The sequence below is a fragment of the Tiliqua scincoides genome, chromosome 3, assembly GCF_035046505.1.
Source record: "Tiliqua scincoides isolate rTilSci1 chromosome 3, rTilSci1.hap2, whole genome shotgun sequence".
In the NCBI taxonomy this organism is placed as follows: Eukaryota; Metazoa; Chordata; class Lepidosauria; order Squamata; family Scincidae; genus Tiliqua; species Tiliqua scincoides.
In genome coordinates this window covers 238,343,985-238,355,106 of record NC_089823.1, presented here as the reverse complement: position 1 = coordinate 238,355,106, position 11,122 = coordinate 238,343,985, and positions in this window count along the sequence as shown.

The following is an 11,122-nucleotide window of genomic DNA, read 5'->3' as shown; positions in this document are numbered from 1 at the left end:
GCTTTTTTCCGGCATGGTACTGCATCCTTGGAACAACCTCCCCAAAAGGGTCTGCTTCTGGTACCTTGGTTAGCATTTGGTCATTCAGCAAATACCCCTTGTCTGGTTTCTCTTGAATCAAGTTGTTTTGGTCTAGAGTTGATGGTTATTCTGCTGTTGTTCTGCTTCTCTTGGTGTGGTAATTTTAATGAGATTTTTGTATTGGTTTTATAGTGGAAATTGTCAGCCGCTTTGAACATATTTTGTGGTAATGCAGGATGTACATAATAAAACTATTTTTAATATGCTGTTTTTTGAGTAGAAAATTGTAGCGATGTTACCTTAATGTAGTGTTATCTAGGTTTGCATAAACAGAGTAAAAGCTGACTGGCATGTGGATGGGAGAGCATGCAAAGTGTTGTAAAAGATATGGCTTTTGTGTCATTAATTCCTGTGTCTTATGACTTGGAAGTACTGTTCCTTCTAAGCCATGCAACTGTGCAGTTAGAATTGGAGCTCTGCACAGCTTCCTTCATGGTGCTCCAGAGCTCCACAAACACTGTAATTTTTACAGAGAACACTGTTTGGGAGTCTGTTTGGTCAGGGAAATAATTGTGTATATTCATTGTTGCAAAATGTAGACAGTTTTATAGATAAGGCATAGTAAAATTTGAATGAGTTTGCTGGAGGTCATTTATTTATTAAAAGTATTTATTAGTTGGGCTCAAGGTGGCTCAGAATTGTAAACGAAAAACCAAAAAAAGGCGGCACTACTGGCCAAAAATAAGTAAAGAAATAGCCAGCCAAACCAAAACAGGATACATTTTGCACCCCCTCCAAAAGACCACTGAAGAAGAGGAAATATGCACCTCTGGAGAGCAAATTCGTTTCACTGCCATGTTGTAGAAGTCCTGCTTTTCTCTGCAGTGGTTTTCACTTTACATAAAATTGGAATACAAAGCCTGTGAAGATGAATAAAGCCACTGTAGGGTAGGTGCCCTCTGAGATACATGGGCCTTAAGCCTGACTTCAGTCATGCCAGTGAAACAAAACTTAAGGTTTCTTGGTTTATAGACCTGTCTTCTCCAAAAGCGAACCATTCTTGTTTGTAGGTTACAACTTTTAATGCGCTTTCTAATTATGTGATAATATCCTTTCTGTAGTTATTTTGCAAGGGATTAAGAACAGCAGACCAGTCCCCTTCTCCTTCCCCTGTGTCTTTTTCTTCTTTGGCAGGGGTGTGGTGGTAAACAAGGAAACTTGCTGGTTTCATCTCTTCCTTTTGCTCACCTTTGTTACTGAGCACTGCCACTTTTTGTAAAAAATAAAACAAAACCCAATTTTTTTTTCCATTGCCATCTACAGTGCTTCTCAAACAGATGGTAGAATTTGGTATTGACAGATTATGACATTTTCTCGGTTGGATGCCACCAGCTTAGAGTCAATGGGATACAGTGTTCCTCACTTCCTGGTCTGCAGATGTTACATAATGCTTTTGTGCTCTTTTGAGAGAGTTGCTTCCGCCCTGCATGTGATTGCTGTTTGGTAAGGGTCAAGAGAGTGCGGTATTTTTTCAGAGTTTGAAAAGTATCAAGTATGTACATGAAAGTTATCTAACAAATGGTTATGCCTGTGTTTGCTTTGTGACTTGGTAGAGAGCTGTGGCTTGCTACTTATGCCTAGTTCTTTCAAATGGCAGATGAGGTTGTAAACCTGTTTCTAGACTGTACAACTTGAGATTGCAAGTGTACACTTACATGACTTATTGCTGCTCCGTTAACAACAACAAAATCTTAGCACATAGAAAACAAGCCTATCGGAGAGAAGATGCCTTGCCTAGCTATCTCCATTTGTTATGGAAAAGGAATTGTGTTTTATTCAAAGGAGTACTCTGAGCTTCCATCTGAAGTAATGTCTAGACACCATTCTCACCTTGCCTACTTTTAGTAAAAACTAGGCCTCTAAAATTGTGTAGAAAGTGAAGCTTTAAGAATTTTCCTCTATTCTTTACAATACCTGTAATAGAATTCTGTAACTGACTATAGAAATTAAAATCCTGTATTGTGATTTAAAGTAAGAATTTCGCCTAGCTACCACTCTTTTTAAAGAGTGCAGCCCAAATTTAAACCTTTGATTGGTGTGGTGTTGCTTCCTTATCATTTGATATTGTTGCAGATATAGTTTATTGTTGGTTTTAATTTTAGGGTCTGATTAACTGTTTTCATCCCTTGCCATAACAGACCAGTAATGGTTCCCCCATCCCAGAAAATGGTGTGAGGAATCCTGTCAGAACAGTAGGTGGAACTTGGGCTGATGATTAGAACAAGGTGTGAATACTAAGTCAGGAAAACTGAGCTTATAAGTGGGTCAGGATTGGAACTCAATGCATGCTTCAACCTCACAATCCACAACTTTGAATTGAGGGTCACATTCATTGTTGGCATCCTTCAGTCTCGGAAGACTATGGTGTCACGCTCTGAATGGTGGTTCTGGAACAGAGTGTCCTCTCCAGTGCGTGAAGCCTGGGTAAAGTAGGTATGGAGGATAGGCTGTTACCCATGCAGCAAATCCCCCCTCTCCACGTCGCTGAAATGGTCCAATGGAAAGGCAGAGGCCAATACGGTTGGTTCCAGCGGCGTCGCAGGAGTTGCCAGAACGTGACTGTGTTCAGCCACGAACTGCCTCAGAGACTCCGACTCCGGATTTTGCCTCAAGGTTGACTCCTGAAGCCTTTTCCATAACTGGATGTAGCCACAAGGCAGTGGAGGTTTGGGATCAGAGTTTTCCTTCTCTCAGAGGGTCACAATACAGTCCAAAGTACTCCTGAGTAATTCATAGCTTCTTCAAAGAGCTACAGCAAGATCCATGGATTAAACCAGGAATGGGCAAACATTTTGGAAGGAGGGTCTCATCATCTCTCTGACACTGTGTTGGGGGCTGGGGAAAAAAGAATTTACATTTCAAATTTGAATAAATTTACATAAATGAATTCATTAGAGATGGAACTTATATGAATGAATGAATTTTACTGAGTTTATTTATAATACACATGAGAACTATAGTACAACCATGTAGAACCACATGAGGACTATGAATTGTTTGCCACGCACCTCTTGCAGAGTGAAAACATACAGACCAAGCCAGCAACATATGGAGACATAAGTTGTTCAGAGACAATGGGGGGTTGAAAACACATGGAGACACATGAAAACAATCATAGATGTGTTTTCACCAGAAATGCAGACTAAGGGGCCAATCCTATCCAATTTTTAAGTGCTGGTGCTGTTGTGCCAGTGGGGTGAGCACTGCATCCTGTGGTAGAGGGGCAGTCATTGGGGCTGGTAACTGGGAACAGGTGTTCTCTTATCAAGGGGCTGCATTGTGGCTACACTAGAGCTGGAAAATTGGATAGAATTGGGCTCTAAGCCAGAAAAGTGAAGGGGGGGGGTATAAATAACTCCTGAGCACAGATTGGGACAAAACTGTATCAGAGGCAAGGAAAAGCAAACCTTGCTCTATTTCAGCCCGCAGCTTGCATCTGGTGCGGTCTCCAAAAGTCTCTGACAGGCCAGAGGCTCATTGGAGACTGGGGGCTCCCTGTGGGCTGAATTGGGGGTCCCCAAAGGCCACAAATGGTCTGTGTGTTGGGGTTTGCCCTCCCCTGGATTAAACTGACGCAAAGGATGCACATGAAGACCTCTAAAAGGAAAATGGCTACACTTGTAACCCACGATGAATGTAGATGCTGTATATGGGTATATGCTTATGGGTGTGTTCAACCTTCTGATTTGGCTATCTCTGGATGCCAGATGCAAAGGAGTGGCAACAGGGTACAGCTACCTTGTCTTGAGTGCACCTTGAGGATCTGGTGGGCCACTGGTAACATATAGGAAGTTGGACTTGATGGACCTTTGACTTGATCCAGTGGGGCTCTTATGTCATGCCGGTGTAGTAGGAGCCCCAAGCCAAGCTATCCTATTTCCAAGAGATAGGCTAAGATCGTGCAAACCAGATCCCACCGGTTGTGTTAGAAGTCATTTCTCTCATTTTCTATCTCCAGTTGTGTATTGTGGAAGTGTTGCTGCTGCAAAAAGGCACCTTTTTAAAGTGGTGTCCTCTAATATTTAGAGAGCAACTGTCTCTTTTTACCACAACATGGTGTCTTTTTCCAGTGGCTGTTGCTAGTGTCTCTTCTGTATTTTTTTTTTAATTGTGAGCCCTTTGGGGACAGGGAACCATTGATTTATTTTATTATGTAAGCTGCTTTGTGAACTACTCAGGTTGAAAGCATTATATGAATATTCTTAATAAGGTTTTAATGATAATAATAGGTTTGGTTTGACCCAATATGACTTTTTCCTGGGGTTAACAGTTGAATGTATTTATAGCAAACTTGTCATCACATAAACATTCTTTTAAAAAATGAAATCTTGTATGACTTCACAATGGCAGTCCTGGCCTGGTACCTCCTGTGGCCATGACAATAAGCTGCCATGCCCCCCACCGCTGGGATGCTACCTCCTGCCTCCCTTCGGGGGGGTCTGGGTAAGGCACACACTGCCTTCCCAACCCTCCAAAGGACTTGTAAAGCCGAAAAAAACCTCACTTCCAGTTTTGCTGAGGGAACAGAATTTGTGTTTTTATGCCCTTAGAGACGCTTCCCTTACCCTCAGAATGCCTTCTAAGTGCATAAAAATGTGATTTTTTGGCTCTTGGAGGGCTTTACATGGCCTTCAGATTGTAGGGGAGGCGGCACGCTGGCTTCCCCAGCTCTCAAAATGCCTCTGGGCAAAAGGGGTGGCCTCTGGGGGCGGCCCTCAGATTGGCACGCTGGCCAACTGAGTGCCCTGGGGAGGTGGATTTCGGCACAGCAGTGTCCCACAAGCCTGTTGCCCGGGGCATTTTTCCCCCTTGCCCCCTCAGGTACACCCCAGCTACTTCAGTATAAACTAGTATTTTTCTACAACTGAAAGAAGATAGGCTGTTGACTTGGTGAGGAACATTTGTTTGCTGGGCCACTGTAAGATAGAGGAAGCTGAACTAAATGGGCCTTTGGCCTGATCCACGGGGCTTTTCTTACGTTCTTATGTTTGCTTTTCTGAAATGTCATTGATGCCACAAGTTTAAATACATTAGCTTTTCTTTCTGTTTTTCTTGTGATGCTGTATTCTTGCTTAGTTTTCTAACAGATTTGCAAACACCACTTTGTCAGAAGATGGTTTTTTTTTTGTTCAGAAATGTTTAAATGAGGATGAAGATTATGATTTTTTTTTTCTGGGAACTTTGGAGACAACAACTCCAGAGTAGATAATAGATAATAGTACTTTGTATATGTGAAATCAAGAGAAGGAACTTTTGTTTATCAAAAGATAGAACTCTGTGTACCCTTGTGTTTATTTCTTTGTGCTTGTGTGCTCAATACTATTGAGTATTGGCTCCCCCCCCCCCCGTAAGGAACCAAAGCACCACTGCTGGCCAACTTCACACACCTGTCACCCTAAGGTTAATATCCTACATAATGGGTCTGGAAGCAGGTTTGTGCTGTTTTCTTTCTGTATAGAACATAACCTAAGAGCAGCCCACTGGATCAGGCCAAAGGCTCATCTAGTCCAACCTCCTGTATCTCACAGTGGCCCACCAAATGCCTTGGGGAGTACACAAGACAACAACGGAACTGCATCCTGGTGCCATCCCTTGCGTCTGGCATTCTGAGCGAACCCACTTCTAAAATCAGGAAGTAGCACATACGCATCATGGCTTATAACCTGTGATGAACTTTTCCTCCAGAAACTTGTCCAATCCTCTTTTAAAGGCATCTAAGCCAGATGCCATCACCACATCCTGTGGCAAGGAGTTCCACAGACTAACTACATGCTGAGTCTTTTGTCTGTCATAACTCTCCCAACACTCAATTTTAACAGATATCCCCGGGTTCTGGTGTTGTGAGAGGGAAAAGAGCATCTTTCTATCCATCCCCAGCATAGTCTTGTAGAGCTTACCTGCATGTGCAAAAGGAGAGAGAAAACATATAGTAACCCACCTCCATGTGCCACATGAATGAAACATGCCCTCCTCTGTTACTTTCTTGCTGCCTCTATGCATACTTCCATGTAGTAGAGAGCAGCAGGCAAAGAGAGTAGGTCTAAAATTGTGGTCAAAATCAGCCCCTCTTTTACTAGTTGGCAACCTTCAGTCTCGAAAGACTATGGTATCGCGCTCTGAAAGGTGGTTCTGGAGCAGCGTCTAGTGTGGCTGAAAAGGCTGATTCGGGAGTGACAATCCCTTCCACACTGGGAGCAAGTGCAGTCTGTCCCTGGCCTGTCTCCCTGGCTATGGGCCTTCCTTCTTTGCCTCTTAGCCTCAGACTGTTGGCCAAGTGTCTCTTCAAACTGGGAAAGGCCATGTTGCACAGCCTGCCTCCAAGCGGGCCGCTCAGAGGCCAGGGTTTCCCACTTGTTGAGGTCCACTCCTAAGGCCTTCAGATCCCTCTTGCAGATGTCCTTGTATCGGAGCTGTGGTCTACCTGTAGGGCGCTTTCCTTGCACAAGTTCTCCATAGAGGAGATCCTTTGGGATCCGGCCATCATCCATTCTCACAACATGACCGAGCCAACGCAGGCGTCTCTGTTTCAGTAGTGCATACATGCTAGGGATTCCAGCACGTTCCAGGACTGTGTTGTTTGAAACTTTGTCCTGCCAGGTGATGCCGAGAATACGTCGGAGGCAGCGCATGTGGAAAGCATTCAGTTTCCTCTCCTGTTGTGAGTGAAGAGTCCATGACTCGCTGCAGTACAGAAGTGTACTCAGGACGCAAGCTCTGTAGACCTGGATCTTGGTATGTTCCGTCAGCTTCTTGTTGGACCAGACTCTCTTTGTGAGTCTGGAAAACGTGGTAGCTGCTTTACCGATGCGTTTGTTTAGCTCGGTATCGAGAGAAAGAGTGTCGGAGATCGTTGAGCCAAGGTACACAAAGTCATGGACAACCTCCAGTTCATGCGCAGAGAGTGTAATGCAGGGAGGTAAGTCCACATCCTGATCCATGACCTGTGTTTTCTTCGGGCTGATTGTCAGTCCAAAATCTTGGCAGGCCTTGCTAAAACGATCCATGAGCTGCTGGAGATCTTTGGCAGAGTGGGTAGTGATAGCTGCATCGTCGGCAAAGAGGAAGTCACGCAGACATTTCAGCTGGACTTTGGACTTTGCTCTCAGTCTGGAGAGGTTGAAGAGCTTTCCATCTGATCTGGTTCGGAGATAGATGCCTTCTGTTGTAGTTCCAAAGGCCTGCTTCAGCAGGACAGCGAAGAAGATCCCAAACAAGGTTGGTGCAAGAACACAGCCCTGCTTCACGCCGCTTCGGATGTCAAAGGGGTGTGATGTGGAGCCATCAAAGACAACAGTGCCCTTCATGTCCTTGTGGAAGGATCTGATGATGCTGAGGAGCCTGGGTGGACATCCAATCTTGGGGAGAATCTTGAAGAGGCCATCCCTGCTGACCAGGTCGAAAGCCTTTGTGAGATCTATGAAGGCTATAAAGAGTGGCTGTCGTTGTTCCCTGCATTTCTCCTGCAGTTGTCTAAGGGAGAATACCATATCAGTGGTGGACCTGTTGGCTCGGAATCCACACTGTGATTCTGGATAAACGCTCTCTGCAAGTACCTGGAGCCTCTTTAGTGCAACTCTTTTGTGCATTTGCACAATTAAGATGAAGTTGCATTATTTGATCCTGAACCTTTGATTTCTTTCTTGAAATCTGTTCTATGGGGGAAGTAGTCTCTAGCAGGGAAAACAAGCCTCTAATGAGGCAGACTATAGTCAGCAAAAGGTTATGCTATAATAAATGTGTCAGGCTTGTATCCTAGGTATCATGAGCACAATAGAGCCTGTGCTCCTTATCTTCTCTACCCCCCTTCTTCTCTAATCAGACTGGCTACCCCAGGCAGGAAAGAATGTTCCTGAATCTACATGTGGCTCATTGGCAATGGAGTTTCAAGCAAGAACAAAATTGCTGCTGGAGGATTTTCCATCAGCGTTTAAGACTGCTGAGGCTGCATAGGAGCTTCTGGAAAATAGTATCCAGAAATAAGGAAAAATAGGGGGAATAACAGGGTTTTCTTTGCAAATTATATTGCATGCTGTAGCCAACGATAGTAGAGCATGACTTTTCCTCAGAACTTACAAACCTGCCGACATGCATCTGTTTATCATTTGTGGCCTAAGAATGATGAGAAGCAAACTTAAATTAAGATTTCTTGCATGGTATCTCGGAGGTGGTATGGAGATGGCAGTTGGGACAACAGCTCAGGAGCATGTGACAGACTATGCAGAGATAATTGCCCAGTATAGGAGTGGGCTCCTAACCCTTAAGTAGAAGTGGGAAAGCTGGAATGCAATCTTGGTGAAAATTTCTGTTAAGTCCCAGTCTGATTTTTAAGCAAGGTTTGTTGGGAACTGAGCCACCTGACTGACCCAGAGCTGGATTGGTGAAGGTGTCACAACTACATCAAGCCTTGTTAAGGGAGAATGGCTTCTGTAAGGGTAAGTCTTGCCTCACAAACCTTGTAGAATTCTTTGAAAAGGTCAGCAGGCTTATGGATGCAGAAAGATCTCTCCAAACTGGGAGACTGGGCAGCAAAATGGCAGATGCGTTTCAATGTAAGTAAACATAAAGTCATGCACATTGGGGGAAAAGAATCAAAACTTTACATATTGGCTAATAAGTTCTGAGCTGTCTGTGACATACCAGGAGAAAATCTTGGCGTTCTGGTGGACAGCTCGATGAAAGTGTTGACCCAATGTGCGGCAGTGGTAAAGAAGACTAATTCCATGCTTGGGATCATTAGGAAAGGCATTGGGAATAAGACAGCTAATATTGTAAAGCCATTGTACAAATCAATGGTAAAGCCACACCTGTAGTATTGCATCCAGCTCTGGTTGCTGCATCTCAAAAAGGATATAGTGGAAATGGAAAAGGTGCAGAGCAACCAAAATGATCACTGGGCTGGGGCACCTCCCTTATGAGGAAAGGCTACAGCGTTTGAGGCTCTTCAGCCTAGAAAAGAGGCCCCTGAGGGGGGACATGATTGAGACATACAAAATTATGCAGGGAATAGATAGAGTGGATAGAGAGATGCTCTTTTCCCTCTCACATAACACCAGAACCAGGGGACATCCACTAAAATTGAGTGTTGGGAGAGTTAGGACAAAAGAAAATATTTCTTTACTCAGCATGTATTAGTCTGTGGAACTCCTTACCACATGAAGTCGTAATGGCATCTTGTCTAGATGCCTTTAAGAGGGGATTGGACACATTTCTGGATGAAAGGTTCATCATAGGTTACAAGTCATGGTAGATATGTGCAAGCTCCTGGTTTTAGAGGTAGGCGACCACAGTTTGCCAGATGCAAGGAAGGGCACCAGGATGCAGGTTGTGTCTTGTTGTCTTGTGTGCTCCCTGAAGGATTTGGTGCGTCACTGAGATACAGGAAGCTGGCCTAGATGGTCCTTTGTCCTAATCCAGTGGGGCTTTTCTTATGTTCTTAAAGAGTGATGATGTCAGTGTAGAACGTTTATGTAGAGTCATTGTTGAAGGTTTATGTAGGGCTCGTAGCCAATCATGAAGTTGGATTCAGTTGAAAGCTTTCATGGCTTCCCAAGTATTCCATTTTGAATGACAGACAACTAAACGTCTCTATCCTTTAACCCACAGTCTTTTGGGCTCTGGTTCTGCAATAATTTTAGGCTCACTACAGTTTATGGAAAAGCAGCTGTGAGTGTCATTTGTTGCTCTGAAATGTATGCATCAAACTTTGTTACAAACAGCTGTTCATTAATAATTGAAATTACTGGTTTCTATTATAGCATTTTAAAGGCAAATCAGTGTTGAGCTCAAGACAAGAGACTTCTACTGACCAGAATCTTGTAGCTTCTACTTGAGTGTATCTTATTCAGGCTGAAGGTGACGAAATTTTTAACTTATGGAATTTAAATTTATACTTCTAATAGGAATCTGTCTTCTTTGGATGGTCTCTTGGGCAGGATTTTCTTGATGCCTGTGCTATATTGTTAATTCATGTCTCAACATTGATTTGTTTTGTACTAAACCAGTAAATTGGCACAATTCCAGTTTTTCTAGTAGTCTGGTAATTGTCCTGTTCAAAATTCAAGTATGTATTTAAAAAAGAGAGAAAGAAAAACCTATAATGGGCTCCATTTGTTAAGGATGATGTCAGCATAAAGGATAATCCTTAAAAGAACTTTAGACTCCAGGCCAATAATGTTGCTTTTCAATAGATACCATTCTCTTGAAGACATGACGTAGGGTCTACAGTTGAACATGGCAATTTGGTGACCTTGCTATGTCACCAAGCACTGTTATATAGGGTAGTTGTTCAATGATGGGGAATTACATTCCAGTATCTTCAATCAGTCTCTTCATTTGACACTTTTGCACAGCATATATGTGAAGAAACATGAGATTATGTAATAGGCTGACCCAGACTTTTGAAACCTGGGGCATTGTTTGGTTTTTCCTGAATTAAAATTTGAAGCACTTCAGTTCCCATAATATTGAGCAGGTGTCCTGCCTGCAGCTGGTGGGGTAATGCAGTAAATATTGCATTATTGCACAAAGGGAGGTCCCAAAGGGCATATGCTGGAAGCTTTTGGCCTCCGAAGTGGTAGGCCGTTCGCAAAAGACAGCCTGAAAACCTAGAGTTATTTGGTGAATGTCTTAACTCTGTGCAAGTTGCGTATAGAGTTATGGAAATCCAGAACTACAGCACTTAAGGTTGTCATATTTGCCCATGGTACGTACATGGTACCCAGCAACGAGTGTCTCAGAGCCCAGCATAATAATAATAATAATAATAATAATAATAATAATAATAATAATAAAAATAAAACTTTATTTTTATCCCGCCCTTCTCCCAAAAAGGGACTCTAAAACTGGCCCTGATATTGCCTCTTGTCCCCCTTGTCCAAGCATTTGGGGCAGCGGGAATAGAACTGTGCTTTCTGGTACGGTTTCTGTGTGCAGCCCATTTTATAACTGACAGGTAAAGGGGAATCCCAAAAACTTCACTACTGCTCAACATGTGACCTTTCTTGTGAACACACTATGTTGTATGCATGGTGGCTTTGAATTT